We start from the raw sequence: 15,923 nt of genomic DNA, 5'->3' as shown, positions 1-15,923 counted from the left end.
CTATTTGGGGTAACTCCAGCTCTCCCAAAACTCTGGGCAATGGTTTTGTCTCTTACAGGTTTGCTGTGTAAATAGTGTCCTAATCATCTAATACGAATACTGTTCATTCAAGAAAGACTCCGCACACATTCATGGAGACAGAAGGTAGAATAGTGGCCACCAGGGGCTGCAAAGAGGGGATGGTGGGCAGTTATTTTTTAATGATATTGGGGCACCTAGCTGGCTCAGTCAAATAGAGCACGCGACTCTTGATCTTGGGGTCGTGAGTTCAAGCCCCATGTTGGCCATAGAGCTTACTTTTTAAAAAAATGTGTATAGAACTTGGGAAGATGATAAATGGAGATGGATAGTGGTGGTAGTTGCACAACAATGCAAATGGTCTTAATGCCCCTCACTCTACACTCAAAACTGGTTAAAGTTTTACTCAATAAATTTTGTTATGTATATTTTACCACAATTTTTTTAGGACTCAAAGCAGCACTATTATTCTCTCATAACTACTCACGTTCTAGTTAGTTTGGTTGCAGGGGGACAAATATTCACTCAAGTTTCCACAAGTAATGGCTGTTTATTTTAAGAGTCAGGATGGAGCCAGCATCACATGGCAATCAATGAACAGGGACCTGACAGGAACAGAAACCCAAGGGCCCTCAGGGGCAAGAGCTAGGACTCTTCTCTCAAGTGCTCCATCACAAACATGCCTCAGCCTCCCCCTTCCCTGCTTCTCCTCACATGTCTTGCTACTCCTTGCACTAAAAACTGGATCCTTCTTCTCTTTTCTCCTTCTGGTAACTTCTGCTTTATTATTGTCTCACTTTGTTCACAGTGTGGCTTCCTTATAACCCAGATTTGATCTTGGCCTCTATTCTACATTATACCCCTCAATACATCCTTTCTTATCAGTTCCTTTTGATACCCGCCTCATTTTGTTTCCCAAATCAGGTTCCCATGAGTAAGCCTGTGATTAGTCTGGTTGTCCCTCATTGAATAGAGCTTTTTGAGCCAGGCCACCCCACGAGCTGTCCCCAGTTTATATTGCGGCTCTCTCCTCATACATATGAGAAACAGACTTATATGGTACAAAACACAGCCACTTTTGGCCGAGGTGGTGGGTATAAAGGACCCTGTGACAGCGATGTCCAATACAACCTCATTTTCTATACCTTCTTTCCTTATGCTCTAGAATAATAACCACTTCCAGACAGGGTCTCAGCAACTGCATCTGGGTCAGTGACATTTCTGGCGTATATTTCAGGAGCATCTCTCCTATGTGACGCAGCTAAAGGCCACACGACTGACCTAGAGGTTACATCAGAAGCCTCCTTGTCCTGGAGATCACCAGTCATCCGCGTATCAGAGAGCACGCCCTCGGTGAGTACACAGGCAAGATCAATTTAAAATGCTCAGCTTTACTTTAGCTTTATTTTATGGCACATGTTTACCCCTGCTAGTTAATTATTATGTTCCTAATTTTGTCATAGCAATAATCCAAAAACTTCTTTGGACAAATGTATCATTTTTAATCAGCAAATTATTTTTAGTTCTTGGTTCTTAAATCTTACTAACATATCTAGCACATTTGGCCTATAGTAAGTACGCTAATTATTAATGTTTTAAATAGCACATAATAGTTTATTGTGCGGGCAACATGGTAAGTAAGGTATTCTCCAAACTTGGAGATACAGAAGGCTATTTCTTGAGACATCAGATCTGGCTGGCTGAGTCCTGGAGAGCAGACTAAATTCATCAGCTGGCTCAACTCCAGCTCTGCATGGCTTGAAGCTTCTGGGCAGGAAAACAGGCAGAAAAGCTGCATTGTGGGTGCCCCCAAGTGGGTACATTTTGATGTGCATGCTGAGGATTTGCTAGTCAGCTCCTCTCCCGTTAGCCTGTGTCTGTGAAGTATTTTTAAAGGTGAAGAAAGCTATTAAAGTATGTATGTTTTTCACCATACATCTCTTATTACATATTATCAACTGAAGCAATACTTAATGATTCAGATTATCACAAATCATTTATTTTCGAGCAAATATCTTACAGGAAAGTTTTCAAGTTATGCTGCCATTTAAAAGTGGGGAATAGAAAAAGGATGGACTTTAGTGTCAGACAATGAATTGTGTATCCTTGGGCAATCCACTTAACCTCCGTAATCCATAAAATTGTCTCATTATTAAAATGCGAGTTAAGAGTATTTGAAAGAGTACTTACCTAGTAGAGCTGTTTTAGATAAGACCATACATGTAATGTGATAAGGACAGTGTCCAGGACATTATAAGTACTTAATAAAGTATCATTTTTCATTTTTTCTTATAAACAGTATTGTTTGACTTATATATGCTAAGTAAAATACTTTTATTGAGATTATTTGAAATTCTAGGAGCTCCCCAACACCTTTTTGATTAAATTCATCTCTTGCTTAAATCAGCAGTTTGTAACTTATGACTGAGAACTGAACAACGTGTATGATTATGGCAGTGAGAAAGAGTGAGGTGGACCTGTATTCCTCAAAACTGTTAATGTCATGAGAGACAAAGAAGGGCTAAGGAAATGTTCTAGGTTATAACAGGCTATGAGACACAACAGCTAAATGCAATATGTAATTTTGGACTGGATCCTGTCTTAGAGGGAGAGAAAATTCTATAAAGGACCTTACTGGGACAACTGATGAAATTGGAATGTGGACTGTAGATTGAATAAAAATATTTTGTCAGAGTTAAATTTCCTGAAATTGATAAGTAAACTGTGATTATATAAGAGAATTTATTTTGTGGTTGTATAATTGACACATGACATTATATTAGTTTCAGGTGTATAACATTAAAATGATTCAATATTTGTATATAGAGCATCTTCTTGTTCTTAAGAAATATACATAGAAATATTAAGGGGCATGATGCATGCAACCTACACTCAAATGGCATAGAAAACATGTGTAATAGGTCTGTGTGTATTGTGTATAGATGATAGATGTCTGTGAATATAGATTATACATATGCTCTGTGTCTGTGTGTGTGTGTGTGTGTGTATCTACGACAGAATAAGAAAGAGAATATGATATACAATGGAATATTACTCAGCTATCAGAAAGAACGAGTTCTCAACATTTGTTGCACCATGGACAGCACTGGAGGAGATAATGCTAAGTGAAATAAGTCAAGCAGAGAAAGACAATTATCATATGATTTCTCTCATCTATGGAACATAAGAACTAGGAAGATCGGTAGGGGAAGAAAGGGATAAAGAAAGGGGGAGTAATCAGAAGGGGGAATGAAGCATGAGAGACTATAGACTCTGAGAAACAAACTGAGGGCCTCAGAGGGGTGGGGGTGGGGGAATGGGATAGGCTGGTGATGGGTAGTAAGGAGGGCACGTATTGCATGGTGCACTGGGTGTTATACACAACTAATGAATCATCGAACTTTACATCAGAAACCAGGGATGTACTGTATGGTGACTAACATTAAAATAAAAAAAAAGAAAGAATATGAAAAAGTATAGAAAATGGTAAAAATTGGTGAATCAGGACAAAGAGTAAACAGTAGTTCTCTGCATTCTAAATTTAGCTTTAAAAATGTTTATATAAAAATTTGAGAAGATAGGGAAGTAGTCCTCTCAAAAAGTATCTGGTAGGGGCACCTGCATGTTTCAGTTGGTTAAGCGTCCACTGGGCATGGAGCCTGCTTAAGATTCTCTCTCTCTCTCCTTCTGCCCTTCCCCTCCACTCTCTCTCTCCCCCTCTAAAAAAAAAAAGCTGGTAACTATCTAGTACTTTGAGACATACCCACAAGATTATTGCAAATTATTTGGCAAATTATGCTATATGTAAAAGGAATGTCTACTCTCTATATTTCACTGGACTATATTAACTAATCCTTTTTGAAATTGAGAATTAAAGCATAAATGTTTTTCATGAGGAAGAAAAATTATAAGCTATACGAGCTCAAACGGACCTTAGAAATCACCTCGTCCATTTCCTGATGGTTTAAATTATATATAACTCATTATTCTGAAACCTGTAAATAAAGAGAAAGAATCAACTATTTATTCTGTCTTTTCTGTCCTAACTGTAATATAAGGTGACAAAAATAGATGATATGGGCAAGTTCTTCTTTGTAGAATAATTTCAGCTAATAAATGACTAAGAAATGACAGAAAAAGAATATCGCCATACTTCAATCCTAAAGAATAATAGATCTCAGAAGAACTCATCAATGACTGCTAAAATCATCAAGTAAAAAGCTTATGGGGAACTTTATAATAGATAAATCAGGCTGACCTCACTGATCAATTTTAATATTAGAAAAAAGATAGCCAGGGGCGCCTGGGTGGCTCAGTCGTTAAGCATCTGCCTTCAGTGCGGGTCACGATCTCAGGGTCCTGGGATTGAACCCCGAGTCAGGCTCTCGCTCCTCAGGGAGTCTGCTTCTCCCACTCCCTCTATGATCTCTCTCACTCTTGCTCTCTCTCAAATAAATAGATAAAATCTTAAGTAGGTAAGTAAGTAAATAAATAAAGCATATAAGTGGAATCATACAATATTTATCCTTTTGCATTATTTCACTTAGCATGTTTCCAAGATTCATCCATGTTATAGCATGTATCAGAATTCCATTCTGCCTTAAGGCTGAATAATATTCCATTGTGTGTATATACTGCATTTTGCTTATCCATTCACTTACTGGTGGACATTTGTGTTGTTCCCTCCTTTGGCTATTGTGAATAATGCTGCTGTGAACACTAGTGTACAAGTGTCTGCCTAAGTACCTGCGTTCAATTCTTTTGAGCATAGACCTAGAAGTGGAATTGCATTTCATGTGGTAACTCTGTGTTGAACTTTCTGAGGCTTCGGTGGCAGCTGCGCCAGGTCACGTTCCCACCAGCCACGCACCAGGAGTCCGGTGTTTCTACCTCTTCACCAACGGTTGTTATTTTTCTTTTTTTACATAATAGGCATTCTAATGGGTGAGAGGTAGTATCTCATTTGATTTGCATTTCCCTCATGACTGGCGACGTTGTACATCTTTTCATGTGCTTATTGACCATTTGTATATCTTGTTTGGAGAAACGTCAGTTCCTTTGTCCATTCTTTAATTGGGTTGTTTGGGGTTTTCATTGTATAGTTGTAAGAGTTCTTTACATATTCTAGATGTTAATCCCTTATCAAATATGTGATTTGTAAATATTTTCTCCAATTTTGTGGGGTATCTTTTCACTCTCTTGACATTGTCCTTTGAGGCACAAAATTTTTAATTTTGATGAAGTCCAATTTATGTATTTTTTCTTTTGTTGCCTGTCATATCCCAGCAATCATTGCCAAATCCAGTGTTATAAAGATTTTCCCTTATGTTTTCTCCTAAAAGTTTTATAGCTTTAGATCTTACATTTAGGTCTTTAGTCCATTTTGAGTTAATTTTTGTACATGATATAAGGTTAAGGGTCCAACTATTTTGCATGTAATTATCCAGTTTTCCCAGCAGTATTTGCTAAAAAAAAAAAAGATATAAGTTCTTGTTAAAGAAAATTTTAAACTATATTCATACACTTCCATGTAAAAACATAGTGAAAGATCTGGCAAGATATATACTATACTATCTTTTTTTTTTTTAAGTAGACTCCACACCCAATGTGGGGCTCAAACTCATGACCCTGAGGTCAAGAATCACGTGTTCTACCAACTGAGCCAGCCAGGCACCCCTATACTATATTGTTCGTAATGATTCCTTCTGGGAAGGAGAATAATTTGGAGAGGACAATATACAAGAGCTACAGTTTTTGCTCTATATAATTTGATACTTTAGATTATTTATAAGCCTGTGTTCATATATTACTTATATAATTTTTAAAAGGTAGTTCTAGTGCAGTTTTTTTCTTGTTTGATTTTAAGAGAAAGTTGATTGGATGTGGAAGCATGGGACACGTAGGCCAAGGGCTGATACTCTGGCAAGCTAGAGGTCCAAATTAAATAAACTCTGAGGCAGAATTGCAGCGTGGGAAGGCATTAGCAGATCTCCAGGGTAATGCTGTTTGTCTAGATAATCTGGCAGTAGCAGTAGCAAACAGAGACAGTTAAGAAGACTTGGTCCTAATTCTTAACCTTCCACCTACCCCACAACCTCTCACCCTGAGTTAGTTTGTTTTCAAGCTTTAGCTGTATTTGAATAGCAGATATTTTGCTGACATATGTAGGATGTAACTGAAGACTCAAGAGGTCTCTGGGAACTTTGCCAGAGCAAAGCAGCCAGAGGTACAAAGAGGTTTTTATGTGATGATTTTTGGAAGCTGGGAAGTGGACCGTTTGGGCCCGACCAGAGGGTTTTAGTAGCACACTGGCAAGGGAAGAGGGGAAAAAATGTTTTTAATTTTACATTAATTAGTATGTATTTTATTCTAGAGTTTTCACCAAAGAAATATCTTTGGACGACTGTCTCACAATTGTGTATAATGAATGAATAAAATGTTTGTTGAATGAATGACACATGAATCTGAAGAAGAGATGAAGACAAGTAGACTAGTAAGAGTAGACTCATCCTAGTAAGACATTGACCTAAACAGAATGGTTTTTGTGGGGAAAGACAAGAAAGGAATACATGGAAACTTGCTGCCCAGTAAGTCCCTGGACAAGACCCCTGAATAGTCAAGAAGTGTGAATACAGAAGCCTATGACTGTTATCCTCTAGTAAGCTATCAATGAAACAAAATTAACATTGGACTACCACTGCCTCACATTTCCTGGCCCTACCTCTATTCCCATCCTGGCCAACACCCTATCATTGATGACTCTCTTCTAGCTGCCCTCTTTCAGCTATGCGGAGGCCAACCTAAGAGAGATTCCTAGCTCTTCTTCTAGAAGTCAGTGTGGTTCCAAAAGTGTTCTGTTGCTTTATGCTCAACGGCATTTCAGCAACATTATATATCAGCTTCCTGTATCTGCCTGCCTAGAGATATCAGTCTTCCGTCTGATACACTTCTGTCCATTTCTTGGGTACCTGGCTCTTTTCCTATCCTCCCAAATTTTGGGTGCTCAGGATGGGCCTGGTCCTATGACCTAGCCAGCCAGCTGGTATACCTTCTGTGCTCTCAGAGATCATGCCATCATTTGTCAGAGCACACCCCTGCTGCTCATCTCCCTGGCCTTGTACTAAACTAAGATCTATAACGAATGACCACTCCCATACAGTGCCAGGCAGTTCAGCTGCCTGAATTCCAAAATTAAGTCCCCACCTCATCTTTGATTTGTCTCTCCAGATTAATAACTTGTGCCTGAAATCAGACAAGAATTTGACTATATTGGTTTCCTGTGGTTGCTCTAACAAACTACCACAAACACAAATTAATTATTTTCTGTTTTTGGAGGACAGAACTCTGCAGCGGGTCTTACTGGGCTCCACAGAGTCATGATAATCCAAAACTAAAAAGAAGATAAAGTATTACTTAGCATGGTACACTTGTACCATATGGAAACCATATAATTCCCCAAATTAGTATAAGACCCTATATATATCACATGGCTCTAGGGCTAGGAATATGGCCCTTAAAGACCTCACCAGAGCTAGAATAGCAGAAAGATTTGATAAGCAAGAGTCCTCTCAAAGATTGTTAGTGTTGTGAAACTTTTTATCTCTTAACCCTAAACTGAATATCTGGGTCCATTGAATATAGATGGATTTAACTTCTTGAAGGAGAATAGAACATATAATTGTAATTGATTGTCTTAAAAATAGCTGAAATTGACATAATGCCTTACAATCACATATAAAAAACTCCAGCCAGGATATAGATAAGGTATATACATACGCACACACACACAGTGCTTTAAAACAGGGATAGCCTGGGACACCTGGGCGACTCAGTCGGTTAAGCGCTCAACTGGTGATTTTGGCTCAGGTCATGATCTCATGGGTTAGGAGATCAAGCCTGGCCTCAGCAGAATGTCTGCCCCTCCCCCCAATCATGCACGAAATCTTTCCCTCTCTCTCTCTAAAATAAATAAACAAATTTTTTGAAAAAATAAAGAATAAAATAAAACAGGGATAGCCTTCCGTAGACAGATTAAAATTCAAGTATAATTTAACAAGCATTGTGTAAGGCTACATCCAATCCCATCACCAAGAAATGAAATTCTTGGGGCACCTGGCTGGCTCAGTCAGTAGGGCATGTGACGCTCGATCTCGGGGTTGTAAGTTCAAGTCCCATGTTGGGTGTGGAGATTACTTAAAAATAAAATCTTTAAAAATAATAATAATGCTTTCCTTTGGTTTAATTAATGCAAGTACCACAGGGGGGATAAAGTAATAAATTTTATCAATGATTGTGAATTATTAAAACTTCCCTAACATACTGGTTTTAAAATGTTAAAGTAATTCATGCTTATGGTAACCTATCAAATAATACAGTGGTGTGTGAAGAAAAAGTTAACAGTCTGTCCCTTCCTTCTCCAACACCATTGCTCAAAATTTACTGAGTGCCTAGTAATGGGTCAAGCATGTTCTAGACTCTGTGGGTACACCAATGAACAAAACAATGTCCTTGCCACCACTTACAGTCTAAAGTGAGAGCCAAACAAATAATGGCAGGTGGCAATGTTATGAAAATATATAAAGTTATGTAAGGGATTCAGGAAGGCCTCTCTTAAGAGGAGACTTGGCAAAGACTTGGACAAAGTGGAATCGTAAACCAAGTGAACTTCCAGCAGAAAGGTGGTCCAAACTAAAGGAACAAATGTGCAGCTCTATGAGGTGGAATATGGTTGGCACGTTGGAGGAATAGCCAAGAGACCAGTGAACAGGAAGCAGAGTGATCAAGGAGCTATCTTTTTATCCATCTATAGAAACTCTTTGTATTTACCCTGTGTAGTTATGATACGAACTAGATGCAGTCAAATTCATTTGTTTCATTTACTTTCAATTTTTAGGGATTTTTTTAAAAATTTACTTTCATAAATGGTTTGCATGTTTCCAAAATCAAATCTACAAAGCAAAGTATATTCAAAGAAGTCTAGCTTCTATTCTTATTCCCTCCAACCTGTTTCTTTTCCCACGGGTAACCATCTATGAACCTTCTAATTTTTAAATACAGGAAATACGTTTGTAATTCCTTCCCCTTCTTAGATGCATTAACATCCACCACCCCACCCTGCCCCTGCCCTGCCTTCTGAGGTAAATGGTAGCATAGTACAAAAATACGGAATATATGAGGGGGCGCCTGGGTGGCTCAGTCGTTAAGCGTCTGCCTTCGGCTCAGGGCGTGATCCCGGCGTTCTGGGATCGAGCCCCACATCAGGCTCCTCCGCTGGGAGCCTGCTTCTTCCTCTCCCACTCCTCTGCTGTGTTCCCTCTCTCGCCGGCTGTCTGTTAAATAAATAAAAATCTTTAAAAAAAATACAGAATATATGAGTTTGTGTGTGGTCCTTGCACAGGGACCAGGTTAATCTTCTCCATCATTACAAGGCTGGTATATGTGTTGCTGAAGCAAGCACTGAGAGATGAATATTTTACATGGGTAAGAGTTCGGAAGCCGGATACTGCTGAGAGAGTGATGGCTTCCGTTAGGTGCTGCCATGGAAATCTTGCGTCGTCAGTAGTCACCGTGAAGAGACCAGGTGCCTGCAGAAAGAGCAAGTTGCTCTAAATGGACCAAAGGCATTGAGAAAAGAAGTGAAAGGGGAGCTGCAGACAGACATTGCCTACTTCACAACTCAGGCTTGGGGCTGCTTCAGCTTATGAGCCATTCCTGCCAATATCATGTTGTCTCAGAGGTTGGATCAATAAAGGGCTCTAAGGGGGCACCTGGGTGGCACAGAGGTTAAGCGTCTGCCTTCGGCTCAGGGCGTGATCCCAGCGTTATGGGATCGAGCCCCACATCAGGCTCCTCTGCTATGAGCCTGCTTCTTCCTCTCCCACTCCCCCTGCTTGTGTTCCCTGTCTTGCTGGCTGTCTCTATCTCTGTCGAATAAATAAATAAAATCTTAAAAAAAAAAAAAAAGGGCTCTAAGGTTTTAGTTTTTCAATGAATTCATTAAGCACATGAGAGTAGAAACCCAGAGTCCTTCATAAGCACACAAAAATATGTGACAAACTCATGTCACAAATCAAAAAATGTTCCTCAGTTTCTCTTAGTTTGAATTTTGCAATGATAGAAAGAAAGGCATTCTAGAGGTCATTCTAATGTGTCCAAAGAGACTAATGTCTTAGTCAAAAGAGAAGAACAAAAAAATTATTTCAAATTACATTTTATATACTAAGCCCCTTGTATATTATTGAGCAAAAATTTACTGAGTAACTACTATTTTAACACTCTGTTAGGTGCCATAAAAGACATAAATATGAATTAGCCCTAATTCTTGCCCTTGAGAATCTTACTGTTTGTGCCAGTTATTAACTTATGACTTCTCAGCCAAAAGTCCATCCTTCTTTGCCTTGCTTCGTTATTCTAGAGCTGAGCCCTGCAGGCATTTCTGCTTTGACAACTGGCAAAACGTTAGGCTTTGCCAGGAGAGCGGTGATAGAAAGACCCTGTGAGGCCAGAGCTGGAGGAAACGACTTTTCTTCTGGTGTGGAGCCCATGGGTTGGTTTGCAAGAGAGGCCTGGTTATATGCACTTCAGCAATCTTCCTGGTTCACTTGTGGCTGGTGCCTCCAGCAAGCTCCTTCACCACAAGTGGTCTATACATTCCTGTGACAGCCATGCCCTCGCCTCTACATTTCTAAGTTCTTCCTTTCTTTTCACTCTTCCTCAGCCAAGGGTAGTAACGGTTGCTACTTCTGCACCCCTTAGAATCCACTCTATCCTTCTTAGCAGATACCTTTATTGGTTAACAATCTTTACATTAAATTTTCTTTGTTCAGGTTACTAAAATGGTTCTGTCTCCTGGTTGGTCCCTATCAGATATACCAGATATACCATGGAATATGGAAAAAAGACAGATCTAAATTAATGTAAATTTGTGGAAGGAGGGCTATTTCTGCTGTAATCACAGACCAAAGTCCAAAAAGTGTCAGAGATGCAGACCCATCAGTTTGAGCTGTGTTCAGCTGCATATAACAGAAGACTGACCTCAGTGGCTTAAGCAAATAGAGGGGTTTTTTCTCATATAACATGAAGTCCATAAATAGTTAATAGCAGCTCGAGCTACTTTTTAAAAAAAAATTAAAAATTCAATCTCCTTTTCATTTCCAACTTCTCCATCCTTAATGTTCAGTGTCTGTACTGATGGATGCAAGATTGTGGCTTCACCTCCAGACATTGGATCTATATTCTGAGCAGGAAAAGAAAAAATGTAAAGAACAAAATGAAATGAGCCAGTTGAATCTATACCCTTTGTATGCATTCTTAGAGGCAATACCAAGTAATTTTAACTCACATATCACTGACCATTCTTAACTGTAAGGAAACCTGGGAAGTTCAGTATTTTTTAACTGTGAACAGGGTTCTATAACCAAGAAAGAAAGGGAGAACATATGTTGGATAGGCAACTAGCTGTACACAAATTAAGTGAACAAATGGGTAACCGACTTACTTTTTTATCTATTACTGAAGTACAATTGACATACAATGTTGTATTAGTTTCAGGTGTACAACATAGTGATTCGACAAGTCTATATGCTCCTCAGGGCTCACCACAATAAGGGTAGTCACCACCACAATAAGTGTATGTCACCATATGTTATTAAGATATTATTGACTATTCCCTATGCTGTGCCTGATGGACAAGAGGCAAAAGAGGGACTTGATCTCATATCCACATACTTATTCATTTTCTTATAATGTAAATAGTCTTTCTATATTATGAACTGTGACATAAAATTGTTTTTTCCTCAATAACTAGTGTATCTTACCAGAAAAAAAAGGATAGAATAATATTGATTATATTAGTATACTGTTTTCATGTAACTCTTTAATATAAATTTTAGCCTGGACCTTCTGGACCTCTGAAAGGCCATAAAAAGACACATTTACTTTTAATTCTTTACTAAATCTTTGGAGTCATTGAGTAAATATTCTATTCCACTATACTAGATGGCATGAAAGTAGCTAAATAATTTGTAAAGGAGTCAAAAATGAAGATTAAGGACAAAAATTTCTGCACTAGAAAGTGATTAGTAGCCTAGACAGACAGTGTTAGGTTTTATATAAGGGATACCAAGAAATGGGTTTTTTTAATTAAAAGATTTTATTTGAGAGGGAGAGAGAGCAATAGAGAGAGCATGAGCACAGTGGGGCGGGCGCTGCAGAGGGACAGGGGGAAGAAGCAAGCTCCTCGATGCGGGGCTCAATCCTAGGACCCAGGGATCATGACCTGAGCTGAAGGCAGATGCTCAACCAACTGAGCCACCCAGGCGCTCCCCTAAGAAATGTTTTCTAATCAAATCAGCCCATCTCTCTCATCTGAACTCCCAAGCCTGTTTCAATGAAGAACTTTCTAAACAGAACAATCTCTTTTCTGAAGGTATTTCCCTTATTATACACCACACAACATAGTCCTAAAACAGTTACTAATTTGTGTTTTTCTCCAATTTTTTATATACCATAGTTCAATTTTTCATATACCCTAATTACAAAGTAAACTCTTGCATTTTCCTGTATACTCACTATGTTCAAAAGGGGACACAGTATTTATTTGGAGCTCACCTTGACTGAATGATCCTATAGAATTAGCAGAGGTTTAGAGGTTCGTTTTTTTTTTAAGATTTTATTTATTTATTCGACAGAGACAGAGACAGCCAGAGAGAGAGGAACACAGGCAGGGGGAGTGGGAGAGGAAGAAGCAGGCTCATAGCGGAAGAGCCTGACGTGGGGCTCGATCCCAGAACGCCGGGATCACGCCCTGAAGCCAAAGGCAGACGCTTAACCGCTGTGCCACCCAGGTGCCCCTAGAGGTTCATTTTTCTAAAAAAATAAATTGATAGCAAATTAAGGCCAATAATATGAAACAATAATTTTAATAAGAAAAGTGAAACAGTTTTATAACAAAGCCCAGAATATTTTTAACTTACATTTCTGATTTTCATTTCCACAAATAATATATATATATTTTTAAATCATACTAAAGTGAGAAGGCTGGTGAAAACTTTTCACACTATTAAAATGAAAACTTTCAAAAGCAGATAATTTAAGCATCTTTCCATGTGTCCAGGTTAGAACTACCTTACAATAGTTTTAACAACCACAACCCTACTCCACCCCAGAATTTCAAGGAAAGGGGAGTCAGTGCACAAGACATGTGCTTCTCTCTGCTTTGCTCTGAGTTATGCCTGGAATTCTGAACTGAAATTGCTCCCATTAAGATGCTGCTGCCTCCTGATTACTTTTAAAAGAATTTTTTTTTAACTTAAAAGGGGGCAGCTGGCTGGTTCAGTGGGTGGAGTATGCAGCTCTTGATCTCAGGGTCGTGGGCTCGAGACCCACGTTGGGTGTAGAGATTACTTAATAAAACAAAAAAAAAGATGTTGCTATTTCCACATGGATCTCAAAGGAGTGGATATTTTGAAGGCAATATCTTCTGTTTCACTTATCTCTTGCTGTGTAACAAACCACCCTAAGCTTCATAGCTTCAAACAATAACCTTTTCATTGCTCTTGACTCTGTGGGTCAGGAATTTAGGTAAGGCTCATTTCTCTTCCATGTGGTGTTGTCTGAGAAGGCTTGATCAAAGCTAGAGAACCCAACATGGCCTCACTCACATGTCCAGGGCACCTCAGTTCTCTTTTATGAGGCTTTTTTTTTCTGTCCAGAAGGTTTCTTAAAACTCAGTAGTCTAACCCATGTTTCTTGATGTGATGGTTGGCTTCCGAAGAGAAAATGAAAGCTATGAGACCTCTTACTAGTCCAGAAGTCACAAGGTGTCACTTCTCCGTGTCAAAGCAAGTCATAAGATTAGCCCAGATTTAAGGAGAGGGAAATAGACTCCATTGCTTGATGAGTGACAAAGTCACATTGCAAAGGGGCATACAGGATAGGAGGGATTATTGCACTTAAATTGGGAAAGGATTGTCTATACTTCTCTTAACTGCCCCATCCCTTTCTTCTCCATGCCATCTTCACTCAGGCTTGTCACATACTACCAAACTATGATGTCATTACTTAAGATGATCGTCTTTAGCGTGCCAGGGTGGCTCAGGCCAGTTGAGCACTCAACTCTTAATTTTGGCTCAGGTCGTGATCTCAGGATCATGAAAGCCAGTCCCCCAGTGGGCTCCCAGCTCTGTGGAGTCTGCTTGTCCCTCACCTTCTGCCCACCCCACCCCACCCATACTCCTGCTGGCACATATGCACATCCACTCTTTCTCTCTCTCTCTCTCTCTCACTAAAATAAATGAATAAATAAAATCTTTTTTAAAAAGACAATTATCTCCACTATTTAAGAAAAAAAATACAGACAGAATTGAATACTTCAAAAGAAGTCCCCTGTGCATCTTTATGGTCTCACTTCACTCCTCTCAGAAGGTGCCATTTTTCTTCAAACCTCCTCATTGTAAATACTCACCCTCTATCAATATGGGTTGGTGTCACTCAAGATCCACTTTGTCACACACACAAACACACACACACACACACACACACACACACACAAGCCATTCTCACAGGTAGCACCATCTGTTCTTTGAACACCTAAAATTCTTCATAAATATTTAAACTCTAACTGATCAAACCCACCGAAGACCTACTGTCTCTTCTTCTAGGCCAGTTCACCTCCTTATTGACATACTGACAGTCAGAGCCTGGACTTAAACTGAATCTCTCCCTGTCATAGACACTTAGCCATATGCACCCTGGAAGTGATCCTCTTAGGGATCCCAGCTTCTCTCCTGCCTCCTCTTCCTCTTCAACAGTGACCATTACTGATTTATGGCTGAAGAGACAGGACCTTCCCTTAAACCATCTTTGTACACAAATCCATTCAGGATAGTTTTTCCCTTATGAGGATTTATTATTGAAGTATAGGATATGTGATGGTTAATTTTGGGTCAGCTTGACTGGCCATGGGGTTCCTAAATTAAATATTATCTCTGGGTGTGTCTGTGAAGGTGTTTCTGGATGAGATCAGCCTTTGAATTAGTGGGCTTGGTAAAGTAGACTGTCCTCCCCAATGTGGGTGGGCATCATCCAGTCCATTGAGGGTCTGACTAGAACAAAAGACAGAAGAAGAAAGAATTTGCCCTTTTCCCCCCATCTCACTACTGAGCTGGGACATCTCATCTCATCTCATTCAGACTGGGAATTACACTATTGGCCTCCCTGGTTCTCAGGTCTTCGGATTCTAACTGAATTATACCACTGGCTTTCCTGGGTCTCCAGCTTGGGGATAGCAGATCATGGGACTTCTCAGCTTCCATAACCACATGCACTAATTCTTCATAATAAATAAACAGATAACTCAATAATTAATCAGTTAATCTCCTACTGGTTCTGGTTCTCTGGAGAACTCTGATGAATACAGAGCATTGTTTATTCTACTTTAGACATCACAGGATACTACATACTTCAGGTAAGAACTGAGTACTTGAGAAAATAATCTCTCGTCCAACTGCACATGTGAATTCAAATGAATTATCTCTATTTTACGGGCTGAAGATTGAGCCTAAAATGATTAGCTTTCACATGACTTGAACCATTTGTATTTGAAGCTGGATCAGTGACAAATTCTTATTCATTTTTCATGTTTCAATTCTGAGGGCTTCTCCCTGGGATTGCCCCTAGATGATACGACACCTTTGTGCTAACTAGAAAAAGGATGATCCTCTGGGTGGATGCTGTCCCATGCCAGGGCTCTAGGCCAAGTGGGTGGGATTTCAGCACCCCCCCCCCATCTCTTCAACTGGGCTATACGTTGACTTGTATCACTTCCAGTAGAACCACTAAGAACTAAGTAAAATTTACACAGTTTGAGGATCTACCAGAAGTTCAGTTAGAGCCATTTTTTCTGA

At 39.4% G+C, this 15,923-nt stretch overlaps 1 long non-coding RNA gene across 2 annotated transcripts in view; it reads left to right on the top strand.

Annotated features, from left to right (window-relative positions):
• LOC113250748 (uncharacterized) overlaps positions 1 to 8,328 on the top strand; it is a 68,982-nt gene extending 60,654 nt beyond the window's left edge. Inside the window, exons 4-5 of one of the 2 annotated variants that reach the window (XR_006408787.3) lie at positions 1,256 to 1,371; positions 4,790 to 8,328. This is a non-coding gene — a long non-coding RNA (uncharacterized LOC113250748). Of the gene's footprint in view, positions 1 to 1,255; positions 1,372 to 2,425; positions 2,838 to 4,789 lie in introns of those variants that run through there. The other variant, XR_003314184.4, reaches the window with a different exon arrangement.
• The last annotated feature ends 7,595 nt before the right edge of the window (positions 8,329 to 15,923 follow it).

The sequence above is a fragment of the Ursus arctos genome, unplaced genomic scaffold (genome assembly GCF_023065955.2).
Source record: "Ursus arctos isolate Adak ecotype North America unplaced genomic scaffold, UrsArc2.0 scaffold_1, whole genome shotgun sequence".
Taxonomy (NCBI): Eukaryota; Metazoa; Chordata; class Mammalia; order Carnivora; family Ursidae; genus Ursus; species Ursus arctos.
This window is presented reverse-complemented; position numbering and strand designations above follow the sequence as displayed.